Source organism: Petaurus breviceps, unplaced genomic scaffold (genome assembly GCF_028583685.1).
Source record: "Petaurus breviceps papuanus isolate PSGF00001 unplaced genomic scaffold, PetGlider_PUasm1.0 174, whole genome shotgun sequence".
In the NCBI taxonomy this organism is placed as follows: domain Eukaryota; kingdom Metazoa; phylum Chordata; class Mammalia; order Diprotodontia; family Petauridae; genus Petaurus; species Petaurus breviceps.
Window position 1 is genome coordinate 39,228,329 of NW_027185761.1, and position 27,196 is coordinate 39,255,524.

The following is a 27,196-nucleotide window of genomic DNA, read 5'->3' on the forward strand; positions in this document are numbered from 1 at the left end:
AATCTGCCTCAGCAGTCCCAAAGTATGTTTTCCTCATTGAAGAATACAGACCAGGGGGTAATGCTACTAGCCTTAGAAAGGCTCTGTAGGATCCTTTTGGAAGGCCAACGATCCACCAAGATGTCAAAAGGTTGTCTGGATGGCAACCCCAAATTCATTCCCCTCCCAAAGGAAAGAGACAAGTTATTTGGGTGCTTTGTGTAGATTCCATGTCTGCTCATGTCTTCCTGTGAGTCCCTTATATCTTCCTCATTTGGAGTAGAGTAAAATACAGGCTTTCCTATATCCAATGTATTTTATACCTGGAATGCTTACAGAGCAGCTGGGGCTAAGCTTAAGGAAAATGTAGTCTCAAAAACTATACCCGAGGTATTTTTGGTAATTTTCTTGAAGGAACTCCAAGTGGGATTCATGAGCCAAAGAAAGATAGCCTCATGGCTCAGAAATGTATTTGTTAGAGTTGAGGGATCACAGGAGTGGACTGAGTTAAAGTGAGCTGAAAGATACATGTGGCATGAATGACTGATCCCTTCCTCAGAGACCTTAAGGGAATCTCATTGTGCTGAATCTTCTGCTGATGTTATTTGCCAAGAAAGCAGGCAGGATTAAGCTAGCTTTAGATGATTGAACAGGATAAATAAGGGGAAAAAAGTGTATAGTTTCATGAGTGCGTAGAGTTCAAGGAGTCCACGTGTCTTTGGCATAATTGGTGATGTGATGTGTTTGCCAGGTTGAGTTGAGTTACTACATGCATTTGCCAGTTTGGGTCAGTAAGCCTGCCTGAGAGTATCTCTCAGAATGTGCTGAGCTCATGTGCATCTCAACATGAGCATGCGTGACCAGAGTATTGGGCAAGTTTAGAGGACCATTATTCTTACAGGAATCCTAGAGAATTGTTGACACTGGGTACATAGGAGTGAGAATAGGTATGGAACCTTGAGTTAGCATCTAGTACATATGCCAAGTGTGTGGAACTCCACTGAGCTGGGCATTGAGCCTGGCTCAATTGTGGTAGGCAAGTGAGTGCAGGTCAGGATGGCTCCAGGGGAAAGATAAGCCCTATCTAGGTACTTAGCAAAGTAACCAAGAGCTCTAGATTTGGATCCAATCCCCATAGTCATCCCATAGGGAACTATGATGATGAAGCCTCTCTATATGCCTGATATCTGAATTGGCACAGTTCTAAATCTTCAGTGGATTATAAGGAGGAAAGAAGATGCCTGGGGAGAAGCTGATAGACTCAGGATCTGAATGGGAGAGAGTGTGTGGTCCTTTGTAATAAGAGTAATTGGTAGAGACAATATTGTATGTATTAGATGAAGTATGTCTATAGTGTAAACAAAAGTTGTAGCTCTAGGAAGGCTTCACATATGAGTCATTGCTCCATTCTCCTTTAAAGGAAAGAGTGTCTCACATATGAAAGGCTGTTTTCTTATTAAAATTACCTTAGAATACTATTATTCTCAGTTCACTGGCATCTTGGAATGAATTACTTTAATAGAGCAATGATTTGCACATTGGCATAAGTACAGATTGGCAATGATACAGATTAGAGCCCAGCTACTCTCTCACATCCCAGATGGTTTTTGTCCATGTTTCTCCATGCTTTTTCCTCTGAGGATTTAGTCAATGCACTAGGAGTCTTTGTGTACTTTTGATAGCTCAGGGTTACAATGCACTGTTTGGGTTTCCCATCTTTGTCTCTCATTCTCTATATATGCCTACCTTCAATCCTTTGGAGTTTGATTTCATCTTAATAATTGTCTTTTAGGTTACTTCACACATTCAAGTGTTCATTTATAATATGATACCTGCCATATGTCAGGTCGTGGTTATTTTAGGTCTGTATTTTTTTTTCAGTTTTGTTCTTTAGAAAGTGTGGTACTTCATAAATCACAGCCATGAAGAATCAAGAGAATGTTGATGTTAAAAATAAAAAGTGAGCTTTTGTAACAAGTGATTTAGGATCACTTAAGGTACTATACAATATCCCTGGCAGAATTTAACACCATTTGTTCCTCTTCCCATTCAACTGAACCCCCCCTCCATTTAATACCTGCAGCGCATGCCCAAGGTACACATATCTTTGATGCCCACATGCTGGAAACACAAACAGAAAAGCAAAAACCTATTCCCTCAAGGATTTTATATTCTAATAAGGAGAGATAATACCCACAGAGGCCAGAGAAGGATCCTTGGGTTCTGAAAGTTTTAGAGACTATGGGTGAGGCCCTAAGGGAGTAGATTAACACATCCCATCCTGGATTAATGACAAAATTTATCTGATCAGGGTTGAGAAGCATTAGGGGAGGAAGTAAAGCATGATTAGTAACAAGAAGAGAAGTCACCATCAAGATAGCAGGCTCCAGCATAAAAATTCTGGAGATAAAAACATTAAAACCTCCATGGCATAGTCTCTGGCATGGGCTTTGAAAGAGATGATTGGATAGTAGGGCATGGAGGGCAGCATGACTTAGGCTTTTCTGAAATACTGGGTCAGGATAAGTCTTCCCCAAGTATGATGTCAGGGCAGCCAGCAATGCATATGTTTTTGAGTAATATTTGTCACATCGCTGTAAATTCCACCAAGGAAGGTTTTTAATAACAATCTGTAGTTTAATGAAATAATTTATTACAGACATATCTAAATGGGTGCAGTTGGAGTTGGAGACCCTCACCAGAAATAAGAAATCTTTCTTTTATGCTAAGATCTTGTGCCAGACACAGTGTGGCATAGGAGATAGTGAGTAGACCTGGGATTCACAATGATCTGTGTTCAAGTCCTGCTTCCAACAAATAATGTCCATGTGGCCCTGAGGCAATCATTTAAACTTTCAGTAGCCCAGGAAACTCTATAATAATAATAATACTTGACATCTTATATAGCACTTACTATACATCAGGCATTAAGTGCTATCCATTATTATCCCTTTTGGTCCTCACAGCAGCTCTGGGGAGCAGGTACTGTTATTATCCCCATGGCATAGGTGAGGAAAACAGGAGTTGAGTGACTTGCTCAGGGTCACATACACAGTGTGAGGTTGGATTTGAACTCAAGTTTTCCTGACTCCAGGCTCCATTCTCTATTCACTACAATGCCACCTAGCCTCCTTTTAAGGCTATAAAATGGAGAGCATTTGCCACTGTGCACTGGGATTGAAGCACTTTAGTCACCAGGTATCTCACTATACCAAAGGAAACAGAAATTAAGGAATGGAAACAAATGTTTTCATGATACTGGTAAGTACTCTAAGTAAACATGTAAATATCTCATATGATGTCAATATTCAAACTTCAGTTTCCTCATCTATAAAATGGGGATAATTCCTATAGTATCCACCTCCCAAAGTCCTTTTAAAACTCAGATAACAGATGTAAAATGCCTTGCAAACTCTAAAGGGCTATACATATTTCAGATATTACTGAAAAACATTATCTCTGTAGTTACAGTTGTCAAAATATCTGGTGTGGTTTTCATGCACACAAAAGAGCATTTGGAGTTCCATTTTAGACAAACTAGTCAAGTAGGATGAATTAAAATTTCCTCTGCATTTCCTTTTTCAACTTTATCTCAGATCCCTCTTATTGTGTATCATCATGAAGACTTTTTGGAGGGGAGAAGGTAGGTGTCCTTGGCAGTATCTGCTGATGTCTTCTTGGTTGTCTTTATTTAATTGGGAGTGGGGGGGTGGCACAAAAGCATGCTAGGGACCTTTTCTATTCTTTCCTGTTCCTTATTCAGATGTCTTGAAAATGCATCTAGAAGTACCTAAAAATATTTTCATCTCAATACACTTCTAAAAGCAATTATCAAGTGCTGTAAGGATTGGAAGAGATTGGGTACATAAGGAAAAACTAATTTCTCCTGCCCTCAAAGAGTTTCTTTTGAACATATTGCTTCTGCATGTATTTGGCAGGTCCAACGAATCTTCCTGACATCTTCGATACTGTTGCCACTTCCTGGCATACTAGGGTGGTGATGTTCAAACAAGCACTTTCACATTCACTGTTGATAAGAAGATATTGCCATATAAATGTTGACATATATTTTTCACTCATTTGTTTTTCTGTTTTAAAGGGAAGACTCTGTTTAGATAGACACAGAGAAAGAGACAGAGAGAGGGGGAGGAGGGGAGGGAAGGAGAGGGAGAAGGAGAAAGTGAAGAAGAGAGAGAGAGTAAGAGAATAAAAAGAGACAGAGAGGGAGGAAAGGGGGAAATGGAAGGAAGGGAGAGAGAGTGCTGGAAGATAGGACCATAGCTATCTCTATGACTATTTGTCCAGAGGTTCCTCTTTGTACTTCCCTCATGGTGTGGTCCACTCATTCATAGCAAATACTCATAATACAATGAATATTATCTGTCTGGGGACAAAATCTATTATAAAAGTACAGACAGTGAATAAACAAGGTCTAAAGGTAAATGGTGCCAGTTCAACAGCCAGTGAAAGGAGAAGAAATGAAGAGAGGATAAATTCACCCTATCCCAGAAAGACAGGAAACTCTGCCAGGCAGGTCACTCCTTGATTGGGCCAGTGTAAGACAGACAAGCGTCGTGAAGAATTAGATACAACTGAAAAATGACTAAACAAACAAACAAAAAAAACCAGACAAGGTTCTAACTGCTCATGTTTATATTTCATTTGGGGGCCAACTTCCTTCCCCTAGAATCAGCTGCCCATTTTCCCTGGGTTCAAGCCCTGGCACCTCCAGGCCCTTATCTTCTCTGCCTACTATGTGATCCTTCAGTCACTCTTTATAGCTGAAAAAACTTTATTTCCTGTCAACCCTCTTGTGGGTAAGAGGTTACACATGGAAAAATGATCCCCTCATCTAATCCTCTGGCTTACTTTAGAATGACAATTTAAAATTGATAACATCCCTAGCTGCAATATAAAAAGTTATTTCCTACTAGTGTTTAATCCACCATAGAGTGTGTGTGTGTGTTTAATTGAAAGTATCAAAAGGACTTCATTTTATCATCATTGCCTTCCCCTCCTCCATCTACCCAACTGCTTCCAAACCCAAGCTCACACCAATGAGGCTCCAGTCCCCCTGCCCTCTATTATGGGTAAGAATTTCTTTGCCCAAAGAATAATAAGGGATCTAGATCTCTGCCAACTCAGTAACATGATTCCCCTATTTCTGCTGTTTTAAAGGGGGAGGAAAGCACCTCCCAAAACATGAACCTTGAGAATTGCATTATTGAAAAACTTCCATAAAACTAAGACTTTCTACATTATTATGAAATGAAGTAATGACAAATAATGACTATAAAAATTATTTTGCTGACATTTCAAAACTAACTTTGTCGTGAATCTGTGTCTACTTAAAGGTTTAATTTTCTTCTAGGATATTCCCTCTTATCAAAGAGAGATTCTTTGCTTAAAAATGTTTGCTTGTCCTGAAATCTAATGAAATACATATTTGCTCCTTACAAGTCATTAACCCGGCCAGTCATCTGCTATTTGCTACACTAGAAAAACATATTAGTTTAAATTTTCAGCCTCTCCCCTTCTTGCCCACTTCACTAGCATATAGGTCTTGTGACCTTGGAAAAGGAAAGAACGCAGTGCTGAATTGTGTTCATGTCAGCACATCAGTTTCTCCACTGGGGCTAAATTTAACCAGTAGTTTTTGGAAAGATAATCTTACTTATTCATTTTGGCAAACCACAGACCCCTGTCTGCAGTTTCCTCCTCGTACTATGTCTCATTAATTGCTTGAACATTTGTATTAGAGGTTATTGGCGCTCTTCATGAGACAGAATGGTCCATTTTGTAATTGCATTCTCAGACTTCTGAGTACAGGGACCCCTGTCATGATCAACCATAATAGCTCTGCTGGTGCCCACTGGTAAAATTTAAACAAACCAATAATATGATGTCGCTGATAATATGATAGAGTGTCTGGTCTCCCAACCCTACCCTAGGGATGTAGAACATCATCCTCAGAAGCTGGGAATAAACCTGGCAGGGTTCAAATCCAGGATGTGGGTTCAGTCAATTTTCCTCTCCTCTTTCTTCTTTTATTTTCCCTATAATTCTCCCTGTTTTCTGGAGCCATCTATCCTAAATCTAGCTACCACATTCCTTTTAAAGGTGAGCCATAAAAATAAAATAAACTTCAAGCTAGACACCAGGGCAAGTGCACATCACAGACTACTGACCAAAGGAAAGAAGGAAACACATCAGGGTGCTTCTGGAAACTTCAGTAAAATGACAGATAATTCGTAAGGAGCAAAAGTATTAGATTTGGAAAACATAGGAAGCAAAGCTCTGGGTTTTTTTTATTATGTTTTCTCTATATATTTGTATTCTTTGTTTCAATGCACTTTCCTATTCAGGTCAGAACTGACTCTGGTCAATATGTTAGATTAACAGGCTGATCTGTTAGATCGAGTTTGAAAATGGAATGAAATGAGCCAATCTTAGAATACCTAACCGTAAACAAAAGGTGGCTTACTTGGACAAAGCACTGGAAGGATATTCAGCAAGTATATGGAAATGAATCAGTTGGATACTGCCCAACTGCTTCAGTGTTTGTCATCCATGATGATTCTCTGACCAGAAGTCTGAGGGATGTCACAGATCTTTCATGTTCTCGATTTCTTATAACTAGAGACTTTAATTCCCTTGAACCAATTAAATCTCAAGAATGGTTTCAACTCATCTTAAGGGAAAGACCTACATGAGGAAGAATATTGTTCCTAAGATAAAGTTGTCATTTTTATCCTTGGCTGAATCTTTTCCATTGATAAATACAGCCTTTCATTCCATTCATTAACTAGTGCCAGGATGCGTATGTCTATGTCTATGTCTATGTCTATGTATTATATGTATAATGTGTACCAGGAACAGAACTAGGTACTGGTGACAGAAAGACAAAAATTAAAGTCTCCCTGCCCTTAAGGAGCTTACAATTGAGCCAGCACAGTGGCTAACACAGAGTAAGCCCTCAACTCAATAAATGTTCAATTAGATGAAATTAAACACTGCAGACTTTATAAAAGTTTAGGTTAGCTCATGAATGTCTCAGTTTCCAGTTTACTCAAATACTTTTCCATTTAAAAAATGGTCTAATGAATTAGACTGTATCCTTAGGATATTGTAGAATTTATTAATTCAATTCAACAAAGGTTTACTTACCACCTGCTAAAGTGGTATTATACCTGCTGGTATTGTGGTAAATACTGAAACTGCAAAGACAAAAACCCAATGTACTTACAAGGAATTCTGGTACAGAGAGAGTAAAGACAAAGTTATGTAAAATGATTGATAAATAGGGACAGAAAGAGACACCAACCATTAGGGAAGGGGATCATTAAAGGCCTCGTATGGGAGACTACAAGTGCTCTGTGCTCAGACTCAATATTGGTCATAAACCTGAAAGTATAATGTTAGCTGTCTTAAAGGTTCTTGCTTTCTCTTGGCATGGGCAGTTTAGGAGCCTGCCGAAAATGAAAACCTCTCCTGGCCCCATCTACTCTCACAAATTCTAATTTTATAGTTCTCAGATTCCTCTACTGCAGCTTAATACCCATTCAGGATCAACTGCATGTGACCAGAAGGTCAAGGGGTTATAACAGTGACTGAAATGGGGACTAGCTGAATAATCCATTAACCAATTGATTCCCACAGATCTGCATAGTAGCAAAATATAAAATCTACTATGCAAATAAAAAAGTGTAGATTAATAAACATATTATATCTTTGGCCCTGTCCTTTAAAGCTGATTCAGCACTGACCTCCATGAGGAATATTTTTTAAAATTTTTTTTGGTGAGTCCCATCCCTTTTATTTTTTTCCTTGATGATTTCTTTTTTAATATATTTTGTTTTTCCTGAATTATGTGTCAAAACAATTTTTAACATTAATTTTTCAAAATTTTTAAGTTTCAAATTTTCTCCCTCCCTCTCTCCCCTCCCTTTTCTTATTGTGAAGGCAAGCAATTTGATATAGGTTCTACATGCACATTCATGCAAAACACATTTCCATGTTAATCATGTTGTGAAACAAAACACAGACAAAAAATAAAGTTAAGTAAAGGTATGTTTGGATCTGCATTCAAACTCCACCGGTTTTGCGGTTTGGTTTTTTTTTTTTTTTTTGGAAATGGAGAATATTTTTCATCATAAGTCCTTCAGAATTGTCTTGTATCATTGTATTGCTGAGAATAATTGTCATTCACAGTTACCAGTGACATTGAGCAGACTAAAACAATTTGCCTTAAGCCATTAATAGGGTCATAGATTTAAAGATGGAAAGGACCTTGTAAATCATCTAATCCAACCCTCTCATTTTATAGAGAAGGAGATTGAGGTCCACAGAGGTTCAGTAACTTGCTGGAGGCCACCTAGCAATAAGTGGCAAAGGTAAGATTTGAACCCAGGTTTGCTGACATTTGTTGTCAACACCCTATGCACTGTAACAAAATACCTCCCCTTAAAATTATAAGTAATCCATCTATTTCCCTAGCTTTATTTTATTTCATGCACCCTCATTCATTCCAGGCAAACTATTCAAACTTTCCCCACATATAAGATTCCGTCTCCTACCCCCACACCTTTGCATGCCATATCTAGAATATACTTCCTCCTCATCCCCTCCTAGAATTCCTCACTTCCTTCAAAGCAGAGTTCACATCTCCTACCTAAAAGTTGGCACATTCTCACAATGAAATCCAGAACTCCCCATCACCTACAGGATAAAATGCAAAACCTTGTTTGGCATTCAAAGCCCTTCATAACATGATCCCCTCCTACCTGTCCAGTCTTCTCACTTCTCTCCACATTCTCCTTGATCCAGTGGCGGGCCTTTCTTCTATTCTATAAGACACACCATCTCTCAGTTCCAGGCATTTTTTGTGACTGTACCCCATTCCCAGAATGCTCTGCCGCCACACCTCTGCCTCCTGGATTCCCTGGTTTCCTGTAAGTCCCACCTAAAATCCCACCTTTTATAGGAAGCCTTTCGTGAATCCTTTTTTAATTCCAGTGCCTTCCCCCTCTGAATCATTACCTATTTTTCCGATATCGCGTGCTCTTGCTTATATTTGTTTGCATATTGTCGCCCTCGTTAGATTGTAAGCTCCTTGAGGGCAGGGACTGTCTTTTGCCTCTTTTGGTGTCCCAGTGCTTAGCACGGTGTCTGAAGCATAGCAGGTACTTAATAAATGTTTATTGACTATTAACTAGGCCACTTCTCATCCTCCTCCCCTGTTACTAGTGTCTTTGCATGTACTTTTGATTTACTTATCTGTAAACATACTTTATGCCACCAATAGAACAGAGATTTCTTGCAGACTGGGACTGTTTAATTTTTGTCTTTTTGTTCCCCATGCCTAAAATAGTGCCTTGCATATAGCAGGCACCTAAATGTTTGTTGAATTGGATTGGATTGGATTGGTACACTTTAAAAATCCAAAGTAAGGCTGAGCAATCAGAGTTGCACCAAAAATCCATGGAAGGCAGGAGCCAAACCAGGAGCACAGGAGTCTCTGCCAAAGAAAATGTAGCTAAATTGATGTGGGTGGCTTTAAACAAGCCTGACATCAACTGACCTGATTGGGGGAAAATTGATAGAATTAGTCCATTCAGTCAAAGCTGGAATTAAATACCATATTTGGTGAGGCTGTTAAGACAGCCCACAGTTGGACCGATTCAACTGGTTATTTTTCATTATTTTTATTTGCTAACTAGTTGTTTCCTGACATTGAGACTTAAGTTATTTAATATATAAAGGAATACACTTGAATTCTACAAAGATTCCAGGGTGGTTTGTTGTGTTTATTTCTGAATTGATTGTTATTATTATCCCATTTCCCATTTCCCAGTTATACTGATTAAGTTGGATCTCTAGAGTATTGTTACTCAGTCTTCTTAAGGCTCTGAGTGTAGCCCTAAGGAATTAAGGTGAGGAAAGTCTTTCCAAAGCTCTTATCTCAACAGTCCCCACCAATGTGCCCCCTGACCTAATTATCAATTAATTAGCAGTCTGCCAGATCTAATTAGCTTTTAGAAAGAAGTATTTGCTACACTAAGTATAGTTTGTTTGGATGGTATACAATACCACCACCACTCTTGTCCCAGAAAAAGAATCCATGATACATTTTCCCACAAGTATATTCATAGTCCAGGGGAAAGTGGGCTCAAGCTTATAGAATACATATGACAAAGTGATAGCTCACCGCTCCTGGAACTGCTTTTGTTGGAGTCCTCAAAATGTTCCCCTTAGGAATCAGGTAGCTTTTCTCTTGGGCCCTTTGTAAAGCCTTAAATCTGTGTCCCAGTTTGTCATTATCTCCAACTGGAGACATTGCCATCAGCTTCTCTAGGAACACTGGTAAGATGCTGATGGGAAAATAGAAGTCCTCCCAACCTCTGAAGTTCTAAAGGTTCTCCTCTTGTCAAAGAGGCAATGGGGAGGAGGAGAATAAGACCACAGCCAAGGTCAAAGCCTCTGCTTGTCCCACGCTAACTCCTCACTGATTCCTTCTCACAGGTTGACTACAATGCTCTCTCCTCTTCACTACAAGACACTTAAAATTTGTCCAACCTAAACTGGCTTGATATTTTATAGATAGTCTAAAGGACATGACCACATTTCCTCAGTCAATTCAAATATACTTTCTGTGAAAGTTTGCAGTTCATCCAATGGTTTTCAAGAACTTTTCACAGTCCAAGGTTTTGATTGTTTGAAATATTTTATCACCTTATGAACGTAACAGGGCATGGTATCCTATCACTTACTTTAGGTAGGATGAGGTGACTTGTTTGATGTTATCAATCAAACCCACCTTTATGAATGAATGGGAAACATTCACACCCAAGGTAACAAGAATATATCAATATACAGATTTCATTTTGTAACTAAGGTAGCAGATGAGGAAATTTGAGCAGAGTCTTGAAAGAAGCTAGGGGAAGCTAGGAGGCAGAGGTGAGGAGAGAGAAAATTCCAGGCTCTATCAATACTGCTTTTAACTTAGTCTTGCCCGTGACAGATATTTAAATAGCCTTTGTGGGATTGAACGTAACTGAACTGGATGCTTTTCAGAACCTTCTAGTTTTTCCCCATCCGTTAGAATGTGTATTCCTTGAGCGCAGAGACTGTTTTAGCTTTTCTTCGAATCCCCAGTGCTTATCATAATGACCAGCACATAATAGGTGTTTAACAAATTCTTGCCTACTGAATGACCTGTCCCCAACCATCTTAACTTACATTTGTGTTGTTCTTCTCTCCGAGAGACTTTTTCCCCTTGATGAAATATCCCTTTGGTGGAACAGCTTGTTAGCCATTTGTTTAAGACACAGAACAGCTTCTCTGAATACAAGTGACTCATTTGTAGCCTGTTGTGCACCTTCTGCCATAATTTCACATCATCATCCCAGGGTAGAGCTGCTAGGGGGTGCAGTCCATCATACCAAATGACCCCATTTGGATAGATTACGATAATGAATCTCAGAATGGTGCAACTGAGAGTACATATTATAGCACCCAGAAAGCCCCTGGCTTTTCTCAGAAAAGTTGGAAGGAGAGGAGGGCATGGACAGATAAGATTTTATGAAAATATACTCAGAGAAATAATCTTTAAGGATATTTTTAAAGGGAAAGACAACAGAATTCAACCTATCTATCCACACCTTCTTATCCTGTGCAGTTCTCAGTCATGTTTTCTTATAAATCCCCCACAGGTGGGTACACCCATTTATAAGCAGGAATCAGCTGTAAAACTTAGCCTTCTCCGTGGTGACCCTTGGACCAGATGTTCTCTCACCATGTGAGCTCCTTCAAAGTGACTGCTGGCTTTGTGAGCAAAGAACAGAAAGTAGATTTCACTCTCATCACTCCAATCGAATCCATTGGGACTTTGATGAGTTCAAGTGATAAAATCATTGGTTCACAGATTTAGAGGTGGAAGGGACCTTAGAGGTCATCTTACTTAATGCTGTCATTTTACAGATAAAGAAATGGAGGACCAAAACATTTCAGTGAATTGGCCAACCACGTACAGAGAGTAAATGGCTAAATGATGGAGCCGGGAACTGAACCCAGTGCCTCCATCTTCAAATCCCCTGCTCTTTCCATTGCCTCAGGCTACCTCATTTAGCATCAAGCATTAAGCCCTTCATTGGACTTTGGTATGTTGGTAGAAATTTGAAAATCACTAACCCCTTTCTCCTTCCTATTATCCATAACAACAGCAAAAAGAACTCAGAGCACTGAGTACATTCAACTTTTGTTCTCAACATGATGGCTTGCTTGTTATTGTTTCTACTGCCTTGCATTTTAATCAGAGCCCTAGGATTTCTGTGAAAAATTTGTCCTTAAAGCATTTACTTACTTATGATTCCCTAATTAAGGCTGATGTAAAAATTTGGGAACTAACATGAGAAAAAAAAGCACTAGTTAGTGGAGAGGACCATGAAATGACCAGTTAGACTGGGCCTCCCCAACAATGGAAGATCATTACGTTCTTGCCCTAAGGTTCTGCCAGACCATTCTGACTGAGGCTACACTAAAGAAAAGAATTCTGATCAATTGGACTGAAGAATGTACTATTGGGAAAGGGAAAGGTTCCTTCTAGGATGAGAAAAATTCATGGGGTTCTAACTAGCAAACTGGCTTTGGGCTGTCAGGTGTGCACCTTAAAATAAGTCAATTGATCTTGTCGATGAAAATCTCAAGCACTGGTATCCACAACAGACCAGCCCTTTATTGACTTGTTTTCTATTCTGAGTCAGGTTAGCAAGATTCCAGCATTGTAGTGATGATAACTATTTACACTGTCATATTCTTCAGTGGAAAGTAAAGATTTACTTGGAAGACAATTGTGTTTTTTTTTTTCTCATAATGTACAAAACAATCTGACTATTACCTGGGGATGGCAGTATTAAAATGCAATTTTAAAGAAATTGAAGACTAATTATCCCCTGTGCTCTCATACCTGATTGGTATGTCCACAACCTACTATTAATCAGGTCTAGGAAATGACTTTATTCCTACTTTGACGATGTGTTTGGCATATAAAGAAGGAGGATTATAAAGATGAGAGAATATAAAATCTACCTTATGAATCTAAAGCAACAGAATCATGTAGAGGGTATTAATCATTACAATTCACATTGATTTAAATTTTAAATAGCAAGATATGTTGACTAAAGATCATTATTGTTAGAGTAGGGAAGAACTATGATTTCATCCATGTAGAAAACCAACTTTCTTCTTCATCCCATCATCATCTATACCTTTGTTGGAGTTTGGTCCAGAAGATCAAGCACAACATTGGAATGAAATGAGACAATAGCCCAGATAGCCTTTAACAAAAGGAGTTTACTCAGCAATTACATGGAAAAGGCACTCAACAAAGATACAACTTTAGTCCAGTTGGGTGCCACTCCTCTCACCTCTGCATTTACTGTGGGCATGAGGTCAAAAGAGTGTGCTCACTTGCATGGCAATAAGTCTATCAAGCCAGGAAAGCCCCAGCCCTCTCTCTGTTGTACCACCCAGTTGTCTAGATGCTCTAAATGTATAATTAACTGAGACCCAGGACTGAAAAGGAGAATAGCATTCCATATTGCCTTTGGAAAATCACACAGTTCTTTAAATGATCCTAAGGTTCTCTCTGCAAGAAAAACCCATCTTTTCAATATTTTATTCTTCTCGTAAATGCATAGCAGTGAGGCATAGGATACCACAACCTGTGAAGTGCTAATGAGAATCACCCAAAAGACAATAGAGAAGCACACAATAGTTATGACTTGACTATAAGATGGTACAAATCAGGAATTGTATAGGAGAAATAATTTAAAGGCTATCAATCAGAAAAACCTATGGCCAAAAAAAATAGACTGGAATTTAGTAAGAATAAGATGTAAATGATGGATAGCTATGTGTTCTATTGGTATTCATGCAATGTCAATAAATCTAGAGAAAGGTTCATGATATTTTGAGTGTATCCTCCTATGTTGGATTTGGGGAAAATATATACGGTCAAGAGTAGCACAAGATGGGAGGGTATGAATGAGTTATAATCTGCATTCTTGTAGGGGGAGTCAACTTCAGTAAGCTAACAGCCCCGTGGAAGAACCAAAATAATCAGATGTCTCACCAAAGCCAGCGTTCACTGTCTTTTTATATATTAAACAAAAATGCATTAGCCAAGCAAAACAATTGTATCTTTGTAAACATACTTTGCTTAGTTCTTCATGGACAAAATTTGCTGATGGCTCATTGCTTAGGAGAAGATTTCAGGAAGCTCATGTTTGGTTCCTTTGACAATGGCAAATCTAAGTTTTTGAGATCCACATGTTGTTTACACAAGAGAGTCAGCTTTCTTTGGGTCCATCTTAAGAACAATTTCAAACAGTCTGGCTTGTAACCTTCTGCCCTGGTCCCTTAAGTTATCAAAACAAAAGCAGTGAGAACCAGGGTCTAACTATGTAAAGGCAGTTAAACTAACCATTACTAATGGAGACCTTTATTGCTTTCACTCAGGCCATGCAATCAGACCCCTTGATCCATACAACCGAGAGTAGGCATTTCCTCTTGGTCATTGTAGATGAGCTGCACAAGTTTTATCAAACATAGAAGGAGAACTTACTCTCAATGCCTTAGTTGCAAAAACTAAAATAACAACAACAACAACAAAACCATCAAGGGCAGTATAATATGGTGTCTACTCTTGGTCAAGTTTTGCCTTTCTCTTATTATTTCCTTATATTGGTATTTGGTAGGTGCTTAATAAATGATTGATTATTTATAAGAACGAAGTATAAACAAATCAGGCAATATCTCTCTTCCTCCCCTACCAAAAAAAAAAAAAGAAAAAACACAAGAAAACAAAGCAAAAATAAGAAGACGTGATGTCTCTGCACCTAATGTTATCCATTCCAAGCCTGTATTGTTTAGTCACAGACAAGGATGATGGAATTCCTCTGGTCTCTGTCTTCCTTGAGCAGGTTACTCATCTTCGGTATTGGCTGCATACCACATGAGCAGAAGATGACACTGACCTGAAGCTGTTCTCTAATCTCTTTTGTTTTCTTTTTTAAAATTGATTCCTCCTGCTTTTCCATCATCATTCAACTGCAAGGAGTTGAGGAGAGAGGAGGGAGTGAGGAAGCAAAGTTATTGTGTCAACATCTTTTCCCAAGAAATTCCTCAAACAAAACATTCCATCTCCCGTTTCTCTCCTGTGTGCCTTTGTAAAGGCTGCCCCCCTCTTCCCCTGGCCTGAAATGTGCTACCTCTCTAACTTTGCCTTTTAGGAACCCTGACTTGTATTAAAACAGCTTATATACCATCTTCTAAATTTGTCTTTTCCTGAACCCTATCCCCAGATACAATTGACTCCACCCAAACTAGAATTATATTGAATTGACTTTGCATGTATTACATGTTATTTAAATGTACACAAGTTGTTTAGCTCAATGGAATATAAGCTTTTTGAGCGTAAGGTCATTTCATTTTTGTCTTTATAGCAAACAGAGGGTAACAGCTGGTAAATGTCTGTGACTGGATTTGAACTCGTATCTTCCTCACTCTAGGCTCAGTGCTCTATCCACTGAGCTACCTAACTGCCTCATGGTTTAGAGAACACTTTTCCATACAGACATCAAATACTCTAGCATTCTCCCTAAACTTGCATCTATTTTGTATATTTGCAGTAAAGAATTGAATCATAGACTTTGTGATGATTCATAAAGGCAGAATAAATGTTTTAAACAATGAAGGCACACTGTAGCAATTGTTAGGAGCAAAATCTAGACGCTTTTCAACCATTTCAAGAAATTTTCTCTATCTGCAGGCAATGGTGGTTGCCTTTATTAATTACCAGTCTTGTTTGGTTTCAGCCCTCAAGAGACAAGTAGTTCATAATTCTTCCTGACAACTTAGCACACTGTTGTAATGGACTCTATTTTCCTCCTAACTGTGGCAATATCTTTTCTCTCTAAAGTCTTATCAATAACAGAGGAGAAAGAGAAAATGTTAATGAAATAACCAAAAGGATGAGTCTTGTACAGAAGCAAAAAGAAGCCTAGTTTGAAATGTTTCAGAGAGATGCACTATTTGTAGAGCTATAAATTGGTAGAGTCATTCTAGAAAGCAATTTGGAACTTTGCCCCAAAAGCTTCTAAACTGTGCATATCCTTTGACACACTGATGCCACTACTAGGCCTACGCCCCGAGGACACCAAAGAAAGAGGCAAAGTTTCCAGGTGCACAGAAATATTTATAGTAGCTCTTTTTTGTGGTGACAAAGAACTAGAAATTAGGGCATACTCATCACTTAGGGAATGATTGAACAAATCATGGTATATAGAAATAATTTAACATTGTCATACTGTTAAGAAATGAAAGAGGAATCTGGGGAAGTTCGTATTGATTAACAAAGAGTGAAATTAGTAGAATCAGATGAATAATTCATACTTTAACATTAATATTGTAAAAATAAATAATTTTGAAAGACACAAATTCTGATCAAATGTAATGATCAATCTTTATTCTGGAAGACAATAAAGAATGCTACCTACTACCTACAGAGAGGGGTTGGTCGAATATGAGAATGAAACACACATTTTTGGACATGTCCAATATGCAGAAATTTTTTCATTTGATTATGCCTATTGTTACAACAGTTTTCTTTTTGTTTGTTTTTCTCCCCTGTTTTTCTTACCTAGAAAGAGGTAAGAGAGAAAAAACAAATAAATTCTTGATGATTGAAAAAAGTAAAATTTTATTTAGAAAAAAAATTTGTTTCCAAGAATGAAGCTTTCCAACATTTCTGTCATGGGATCACATGTCTTTCTGACCCTGAGTTGTGTGCCTTATTAAAATATGAGATGTACTTGCTGACTAGTCCAGAATGAAATGAGTACTGGCTCTGAAGTCAGGAGGACCTGAGTTCAAATCAGGTTTCAAACACTTGACACACTAGCTGTGTGACCTTGGCCAACTCACTTAACCCCAATTGCCTTGCTTCCCTCCCTCCTCAAAAAATACAGAATAAAATGGGAACAGTCCTGAACTTGGAGCTAAATTCTTTATCTGAAACTGATTAGTTGTGTGCCTCTAATATGTCACTACACTTGAAATTTCAGGCTGTTCATCTAAAAGCTGGGAATTATAGCTACCTCAATGTTGTCATGAAGAAAGTGTTCTGTGAACTACTATAATTATCACTAAGAAAATAAATTCAGTGTTAAGAGAATTCTCTCCTTGGAAGCCAATAAGTAACTTTGATTCAACAAATTAGTCTTAGGGAGTTATCAGAGGAAGATTTTAGATATGGATCCATGGTAGCCGAGAAGATGGTAGCCAAGACTACCAAGTACCAGAGGCAGGATCTTGACCCAGCTGGGTCTTTCCTCCCTTCCAGGACAGCATGCTGTCTACTGTGCCACTCATTATCATTTTGTCACTTCTTTAAAGAACAGACTTGTGATCTCATTGACACAGTAAATTTCTGGTGCTGAATGGCAGGTGCTTTGTAACTTATAAACTCAGAGCATAGTCAGGGCAACACTTAAGACATTGAACGTCTCCCCTAAGGTCGTCCCAAAAAACGTGTAAGAGGAAGGGTTTGAATCCTGACTCTGAGGCTGGCTCTCTCTCCTATCCAGTACCTCATTGATATTATGTCATGCAAATGAAATTGTTATTTCACCCATTTCAGAAAGAATACAAGCTTTTGGCAGAATGAATGTTACTTTACTCTCGTACTATAAGAGCCCTGCCTATAGATTATTACATGCGGCTCCTGTTGGCCTATATCCAAGCCGGAATGATCTTCTCCAGAGGAAGCAAATTGTGAATTAGGCTCACTGCTGGCAAATTGTTCCATGTGTTCAGTTTAATTTTGTTTTCATGATTTTTCCGAAGTATTCATCCAGTCTTGCTAGTCTAACCAGTTTAACAGATCAAAATGATTTCAGGAATGTTGCATCTTGCCAAGAATGCAACACTTTTTTATTCAATTGCCAATTGGGACAGGTAAGAGTAATAATCAAATCATATAGGACTTTTAATTTTACAAGGCAGTATTAGCTTCCAAAAGTAATAAAAATGTTGTAAAGACACAAGAATGCTGTTGGCTCAAACTTGAAGAAGAAACAAGATTTTCAAAAAGAAATCAAAGTTATAATAAATTATCTGGGGAGAGAGAGACAGAGAGACAGAGACAGAGAGACAGAGACAGAAAGAGAGACAGAGAGAGAGACAGAGAGATACAGAGAGACAGAGATACAGAGAGACAGAGAGACAGAGAGAGAGACAGAGAGAAAGAGAGAGAGAGAGGGAGGGAGAGAGAGGGAGAGAGAGAGAGAGCCTTCAAGTAAGAAAGACCTTGGGTTTAACACCTACCTCTTACACTTACTAGTTGTGACTCTGGGTGATTTGCTTTATTGCTCTGGGCATTAGTTTTCTCATCTGTAAAATGGAGATAAACATAAGTGTAGTGCCTACCTCAAAGGGCAGTTGCAATTTGCAAATGACACAATGCACTTAAGAGCCTTGCAAGCTTTAGACCTCCATAAGTGCTAGCTGCTGTTATTTTAAAAAAGCTGTTTGGCAGCGGCTTCCTTTAAAGCAGGGAGTGGCAGGGACAATGTTCTGTTGTACATTTGCCCATTCCAAAAGAAAACCCTCATGAGGAATATTCAGAATTTGGTCCTCACTCAAGAGTGACAGGAGTTTGGAATCATTTGAAACAAAGCTGTGACATTTATTGTCAAGAAGCCTAGCCTCGACTTGCCATGGTAACTGACAGGTACATGCAGCTTGGATAAAGACCACATGCCAGTTTCATTCCTGCTCAAGTGAAAACGTGGAGTAGCAAAGTTTCCACATTTGGAGTAATTGAGTTCCAGGATAATAGCATTTCCATGAATATGGAGAGGAAGCATTTTGAAGGCAACTGAATGGTAGCACAGTCTTACCGAAACACTCTCAAATGTCCTCTCCCTGAAATGTTTATTTGATGCCTCTCAGCTTACAATAAAACTGTCAAATACTGACCAGTTTAAGAAAAATGAGGCAGTATGACTTAGCTGTTACTTCTACAATATTCATTTCCACTGTCTGATAGTCAGCATTCATCTTAGTCCAGGAAGAGCCATGTGGTTTGATGGTAATGAAAAGGAAGACGTATAAAAGAAAAAAAAATCTACCCCGCTAGTCTACCCCACTGACTGACGTCCCCACCATTAGTGCTACTCTTTTGCATGACAGTATTGTGTTTTTAAAAGGCCACCTTTAAAATGCAAATGTGTCACACAGCTGGTGTGTCAGTCTGCTAAGCAATTAGGATACATTATTAACACATTAACATGGATTGGTTTCTCAGACAAGCAAGCTGTTACCTAACAAAGTAGAAGACAGAGTCTGAGGGAGTTGAAAACAAACCAGGTAAGTTTGGAAGGAGATTCAGAACAAGAGAAAAAGTCTTTGAAGGACAAATTTGGGTGGGCATTTTGTGGAGGTGGGGAGTAGGGGCACTGCGGGCAGTTCTTGGCCAATGGATTCCTTAGGGAGAAGGTCCCTAAGTGCCAAAGAATTCAGGTGGGGGTGGTCAAGTAGGCACAAAGGACAGTTAAAAAGTAGGGTAGGGCAGTTCCAAAGACAAGCACTGACTACTAGACCCATTGGTATCTGTCTTGATAATATTGTAAATTATTCTCCAGTCATCCTGATGAATATCCTGATGGCTCTGGAGGAGAAAGTGATGCTGGTGACCTTGTACAGCCCTCCCTCACTCAAATCAAAGTCAACTGCAAGTCATGTCATCATTTCCCTGATCCCATGGCCTTTTTGAAAATGAAGGACAAACACAATTTTAAATTATTAGGATATTAAATATTAGGCTATGGAAAAGAAAAACCAGTCTATGTATTTCATGTAAACATCCCAACCACAAGGAAAATTTATTATTTCCCAGAATCCCAGAGTGTGAACCGACCTCAGAAGCCATCTATTCCAAACTGTACTTGAACAGGAATCCTTTTTGGATTCAAGTGGCATCCAGCCTCTGTTATCCAAACTATAGGAGGAGGATTTAGTGAGAAACACTTCCCTCATCTTCCTTCAACTGTTACAGAGATAGGGTCATTAGGAGATATTTAACAAATTCTAGATCTTAATCTTCCTTGATTTCTTACCAAGGCTGCCTTATCCCAAATTGGATGAAGGGAAATATTCTCAGAATCATCAAGGCAATGACCAATAGTATAAATAGAAACTGAACCCCCAACAATTAGACATAATTTCCCATATACATGGTCATTGATCTTTATTTAATGAGAATTATCAAACATGAAGAGTTTCTGAGATTGGCAATGACCATAAAATCCTCTTCTAAGTGGGTGACTCTCAAACACATGGACTCATGGAATCCTAGTGGAAACTCCTAGCTAGGTAAAAACATGCATACTACTGAAAATGTTTCCTGTATAATGAAAATAGAATCCTTAACAATAAACCTTAAAAATAGTGCAAATAATTCTTTCTGAAAGGAGGATAAAATGGATTATTTTTTCTGCGCCTGATTAGGCTTACCTTGGCATGAGGTCATGCCAACATCCCAAATCCTCGCTGAGAAAGAGAAAAAGGGGAAAAAAAGAAAGACAAAGACTGCTTGTTGCTTCCCAGCACACAAGAACAGCTAGTCTTTTATGCCTTTGGTGCCCACAGAGAAAAGGAACAACTGGGCTCCCTACTATAAGCTATTATGGTTGACTGAGTGGGAGAGAGGAGGAAGAGAGTGAGCAAAAATATGATTGAGACAAAGACAGAGAGGAAGGATAGCTAAAATCACTTCTCTGATCTCTTGCTTACCTAAGAAGGAGAAAACAAAGATGAGGTGGGGGTAGAAGGGGAATGCTAGAGCAGATCCATGTTTCGAATTCCCACCAATTCTGTACGATTTTCAAGTCACAAGCTAAGATCCAGCATGTTATTCAGCTCCCTCCCTGAGGATATATTAGGAGGAAGAGCTGGAAAAGGAGGAGGGTGAGTATAGCTGACTTTCTTTTTTTTTTTTTGGAGGGGGGAGGGCAGGGCAATTGGGGTTAAGTGACTTGCCCAAGGTCACACAGAAGTGTCTGAGACTGGATTTGAACTTGGGTTTTTAATTTTAATTTTTTTTTTTTTTGCTTTTTGGAGTGGGAATAGCTGGGCAGTTGGGGTTAAGTGACTTGCCTAAGGTCCATGGCTAGTAAATGTTAAGTGTCTGAGGACAGATTTGAACTCAGGTCGTCCTCACTCCATAGCCGGTGCTCTATTCCCTGTACCACCTAGCCGCCCCAGTATCACTGACTTTCTATGGTTCTTTAAGGTTTGCAAAGCACTTTATCAACATAACTCATTAGAGATACTTTATCTCAATATCTTATTTTCTCAATTCCAAATCCTACCAGCTTTGAAGATCAATGGAGATAGTGTCCAGTGTTCAAAGATGGAGTCAAGTTTTGCCTCGAGAGGACATTTTCCCAGTAATAAACATTAAGTCTCCTCAGAGGAGATAGTAGTGGAGAATACTTACTGGATTTGTAGTTAGAAGACCTGAGTTTGAATCCCACCTCAGTTACTTATCTGTATGACTTTGGAGAAGTCTTTTCTTCTCTCTGGGCCACATTTGGTCCATCTGCAAAATGAGGAGGTTGGATTGAGATGAGATCCCTTTCCACTCTGAGTCAAATTCACACCATCTACTAGGGATTCACAATTTTGAGCATTCTGCCCTCTTTATGAGAAAAGGGCTGCAATCAATCTATGAAAGAATAGTGACCATTCTTTCCTGAAATCTATTGTCTTGAATAGAACCATGTGAAGGAGAGCTGCTGTTATTCTCTACCTTGCCCCACCACCCATCATTCCAAATATCTAGAAGGTAATTTGGTGCCAATTGCTAACCCCCAGGGATGGCAGAGCTGGGAGGCTGGTGAAATCTCTGCTTGAAGATATCCAGGAAAAGGAAGCTCACTCCCTTTGGCTCTTCTCTGCCAAGAGCATGATGCTGTTGTCTTTGTCCACGACAACACAGGAGTAAGAACTACAACCTACATAGCAAGGTTTGGGAAGAAGCTGGGGGGGGAGAAAACCCTGAAGTCAGCAAGATGACTTTGTCTCCAGACTATTTCCACCCTGGCGAATTTGCATCTATTCCATCCAGCACTGAAGCAGAGACTGCGTAGAAATGTGAAAGCTCAGCATGAAATAATTAATAGGTGAAAGCTAACCCTCCCTGAGCCAGCATCACATGAATAATATATTCAACTGGACCTTTAATTATGTGGTCCGTCATTGCGACGAATGGCTTTTCCCTGCCCACAGCTGTATGCAATTGAACAACTTTGCCTGTCTTACTTTCTTAGAGTTGTCCCTCTTAGGAATGGGCCCATGAGTGTCTCACATCCACTCTCTGGGACCCATCAACTTCAGATTTTTCTATTTCTGGCATGATGGAAGTGGAGAGGCTTCCATGGCCCTAAGGGAAAGGCTTCCCAGATTGTACCTGAATAGGAATCTTTATTGTATATCTCCTACAAGTGGCCACCCAGCTTTTGTTATCCAAACTGAAGCCTCAGCCACTTGGGACACATCAGTGTGATTCCATTTCCTGCCCCTTATAGATTGCTTTTGTAAGTTAGCACCAGATTTCAATATTTCATTTCTTCTTAGTGTGAAACTATAGCTGGAATCCAGATCCATGGGGGTCCTTAACATTGTGTGTGTGTGTGTGTGTGTGTGTGTGTGTGTGTGTGATGGAAAATGACAGTCTGGTTGGTGAAGCTTATGGACCCTTTTCAGAATGATATTTGTGAATGCATAGGATTACAAAAGATTCCAAATAGGTTGAAATAGTTATTAAAATATATTTTTGAGTTCATAGACCCGGTTAAAAACCCCTGATAAAGTTTGCAATCAGTCAAGACAGAACGGTTTCATTAACTTTACACCTCAGAAATGAAAATGCCCCAAAGAGTCCCATGGTACCAGGAGCCATGTAAAATCCCCCTCCCTGAAGCTGAACTGCTGAAAGAAAGCATTCCTAAAAGCTTGGTTTTCCAAGCCCCACTTCTCCTGATTCCTGGAAACTCTCAAAATGAAACCTGGTTTCCTGACCCAATCTCTTCTCTGTGGCCTGTTCTAGCAGCCTCTTGTTTTCTCACTCAGGACAGCAAGCCTGGGCTGGAAGGATGGCCCGCATTGTTTCAATCAGAGCAGCAGGGGAAAAGGCTAGTTGCCTATAAAAGGCAGATGAAGAATTACATGGAGAGTTTGGATGGCAGATCAGTTCAAAATGCCGACTGACCTGGCAACCTATCAGTAGCATCACATGTTTCCCATGTGGAGAATTCTAATTTATGACCCCAACTGAGGTCCTTTATTCCTAAGCCAGTAGAGACTGGGAAAGCTTGATTTCTCTGCCATGAGCCCCTTAGTCTGTCTTCTATTGAGGGGAGTGTGGGAGTGGGAAAAAAAAGGAAAACGATTTTAGTCCATCTTCCTTCAGGTCTCAACTCAAAAGCTACCTCCTATACAAGACCTACCATGGCCTCCTTGGTGGGTAGGGCCCTCCCCTCTCCTCCTCTAAAGTTACTTTGTATTTACTGTCTGTGGAAAGTTGTTTCCTCCCAACAGAAAAGGGGGTCATGGGTACTTTGGGAAGTTTAACAAAGCCCATGGACTGGTCTCAGGGAAATGTTTTTAAATGCATAAAATACATAGGATTACAAAGGAGACCAGTTGTGTTCATCAAAAAAAAATTTTAAGCAAATTCATGTGTCCCAGATTAGGAACCCCCATAATACAAAGTAAGTTTATTGAAAGCTAGAAATGTTTGGAGATGAGGTAGGGAACTTGCCTCCCTGAGCCCATATTTGCTTTTTGATAAATAACCAATCAAGTGAGACTAAAAGTCCCATGCTGCTTTGTATAAGCCTCTTAAGACCAGAAAAGGCTGTAGCCCCCCAATACCCTCATCAACAATTTCTGGCTGCTGTGTATTTGCAGGCCACAGATCAAATATCAATGAGCCTGCCAAGTCATGAGAAAGGAGTTAATCGTAGTCAGGAAGCACCAGGGAGGCCTGGAGCTTAAAAGGAGAGATTTTGTTTTCAAAAAAAGAACATAAAAGAAGGATGTTCTCTGCCAAAAAACGTAACTGAAAATGAAGTGACAGTGGTGTTGGTCAGTCAGGGCAAAAGCCCCTTTTGTTTCCAAAAAATAAAACAAAATCCCCCCTCGCTTCCCCACCCAGACTCCAGAAGCACAGGACACATGATGTCTGTGGGTGCCTGAAACCCTGACATTTTAAGAAATTCTGACCTTTCCATGCCTCTGTGCTACATTAAGTGATTGTCCTGACACTCCTAGGGTCTTCTGCCCCCAAGGGGCAGCATAAAGGGAACCAGCCCATGAAGAACTGCTGTAGCTACATAGATCATGACAGAGGACTGGTCCCCCAAGGATATTGGCCAGCAGAAAGAGGAGAACTCTTAGATGAATCTGTCAGGGGGCCCAGGAGGTACTAATTTCATAAACTGAGGTTCCCTCCACTCCTACTGTAAGCAAATAACTTGGAGATGAGGTAGGGAACTTGATTCCTTGCACCCATATTTGCTTTTTGATAAATAACCAAATCACGTGAGACTAAAAGTCCCATGATGCTTTGTATAAGCTGCTTATACTAAATATACAAACACATACACATACATACATATATAATATATATATACACACATATAAATACATACATACACACATGTGAGAAAATATATACATATTTAGATATCTAGTTATAATTATATATGATTGGAAACTAATAAAATCAATATTTTCTTCCCTGGAAAAAAATCAATTAATTGCCTTATGATTCCATTCACCAGCCCCTGTGCCTTCTCAGTTCCAAACACCTTTCCCTGGCCGCCATTACTTATTAGAATATAAGCTCCTTAAGGTCGGACTCCTTACGAATTTCTACCTCCAGGGGTTAGCACAAATTCAATCATTTATAATGGGGTTATCTGGGCTTGATTAGAGTTTCAGGCATAAAACAAGTTCCATTACCTTGAGAAAATCACTTACCTAATCTGAGCCTCAAATTCCCCATTCATACATGAATTGGATTAGAGACTATCTTAAAGTTTTCTCCAACTCAAAAATTTCAACATTCTATGATTCCATATCTCTAGGGCCAGAGTAAGATGGGGAAGAGGGGGGAAGGCGGGAAGAGGAAAAAAAGAATAAGAAAAAGAAATTTACATGATAATTATTATATATTTAAAAGGGATAGTAAATTGTACATAATAGATTTGCAATTTTGTATGAATTATCTTTTTATTATACTATGTTAGGGAAAAGTTTATTTTATTCCATAAATTAAAAATAAAAGAAATTTAAGAAAACAAATAAATTTAACTGTAAGAAAAAAAAGGAATCTATGATTCTATGTAACATGTGAGGAGGGAGAGAGGAAGCTTAGAGTTGTCTTCTCTCCATTAGAATCCCTCTTTTCCCTCCTTCCTACTTTTGATGACCTAAACAGCTCCAATTTCCCCACACTAATCTTCCCAATATGAGGACAGAAGGAGTATGGCCTTCTATCAGTACATCCAAAAAGTTTGTACATGTAAAGGTGGGGCAGGGCCTTTTACCATACCAGCAAGGATGCAAGACAAAGATCAACAGCTGTTAAGGGGGAAAAGAAGACATGAAGACAAAAACATCAGCAACTATCCCTTCAGATACAGTATAGTTGTTGTGTGTATCCTTGAAGTTTATTGAGGCTTCAAAGCATGGTGGAAGAATTCACTTACTTTGGCCCAAGTAGGAGGAAAAAGGATTGGGAAACATCCCCCTGCTGAAGGTGCAAGCCAAGTTGGAAAAAGGTTTTGATAGTTATCTCTAGGTCTCTTTTGTATGTTATGCTGGTGAGGCTGTTGGTATAACTAAAAAAAGTAAGAGAATAGAGAAAGGGAGGAAGGGAGGGAGGGAGGAAGGAAGGAAGGAAGGAAGGAAGGAAGGAAGGAAGGAAGGAAGGAAGGAAGGAAGGAAGGAAGGAAGGAAGGGAGGGACAAAGGGAGGAAGAAAAAGGAAGGAAGGAAGAAAAAGGAAGGGAGAAAAGGAGGGAGAAAGGGAGGGAGGAGGGAAGGAGGGAGGGAGGGATGGACAGATGGACGGATGGACAAACGAACTAATGAATGAAGGAAAAGAAAAAATGTTTATTTTTTTTTCTCAGACATATTGAGTGGAGCAATTTACAAAAAAGTGATCCTACTACCTTGGAAGAAGAAGCTACAGCAACCTATAAGAACTCTGACTCCAACAGATTGCATTAGGAGGTTGATAGAAAAGCAGTGAGTGGATGCTACAGAGGCATAGTTGACCAGGATGGAGGCATAGATAGTTGCCTGGAGTCAGGGGTATGCTGGTAAATGTTTCACAACCAGGTCTCCAGGAGGAAAATGTACACACAACACATTCAATTTTAATCTTCACCATTAATATTTCCCATCACTTTCTTCTGTCTAGAAATCAACAAAACAATACAATAAGTCCTGATTTGTAGGGTTTGTTGATTTCTGAAATATAAATACTTGCATTGAAATTTTGACAATCAGTTCTTGTAAACCTGCACATGAGAGCTCAGGCACACCTCCTTGAGGAACCAAATCACAAGAGGTTTGCCAGTCAAAATATGGTATTAGAGCATTAATTGTCCAGGAAAAATTTCCTATCCCATAGGTTTTTACCTTGTCATATACGAGTAATGGAGGGGAGGGGAAGTGTGTGACAGACAACAAGTAATCTATTGCCTGATTTTCCTTGGTCTTCCTTTCTACCTGGTCTTTGGATGAAGAAGGAATTAAATAAGAGTTCAAACCATATTTGTAAAATTGTGAACATTCAGTCTTAGAGTAGCAAGTGATATGAGAATCAGAAGGGGTCTTTGTTGCAAATTAATATAGACAATGACCACCTTACCCCTGAGATGAGACAAAGAGGGGCAGAGCCAAGATGGCAGAGTAAAAGTAGGAACTTTCTTGAGCTCCCTCTCCAACCTCCTCCAATACCTGTAAAAAATGACTCTAAAAATTTTTTTAGAGCTACAGAACCCACAAAGTCACAGAGAGAAACAAATCTCCTGCTGAAGCCATCCTGGCAGGCTGACAGAAAGGGTCTATCACACCGAGCT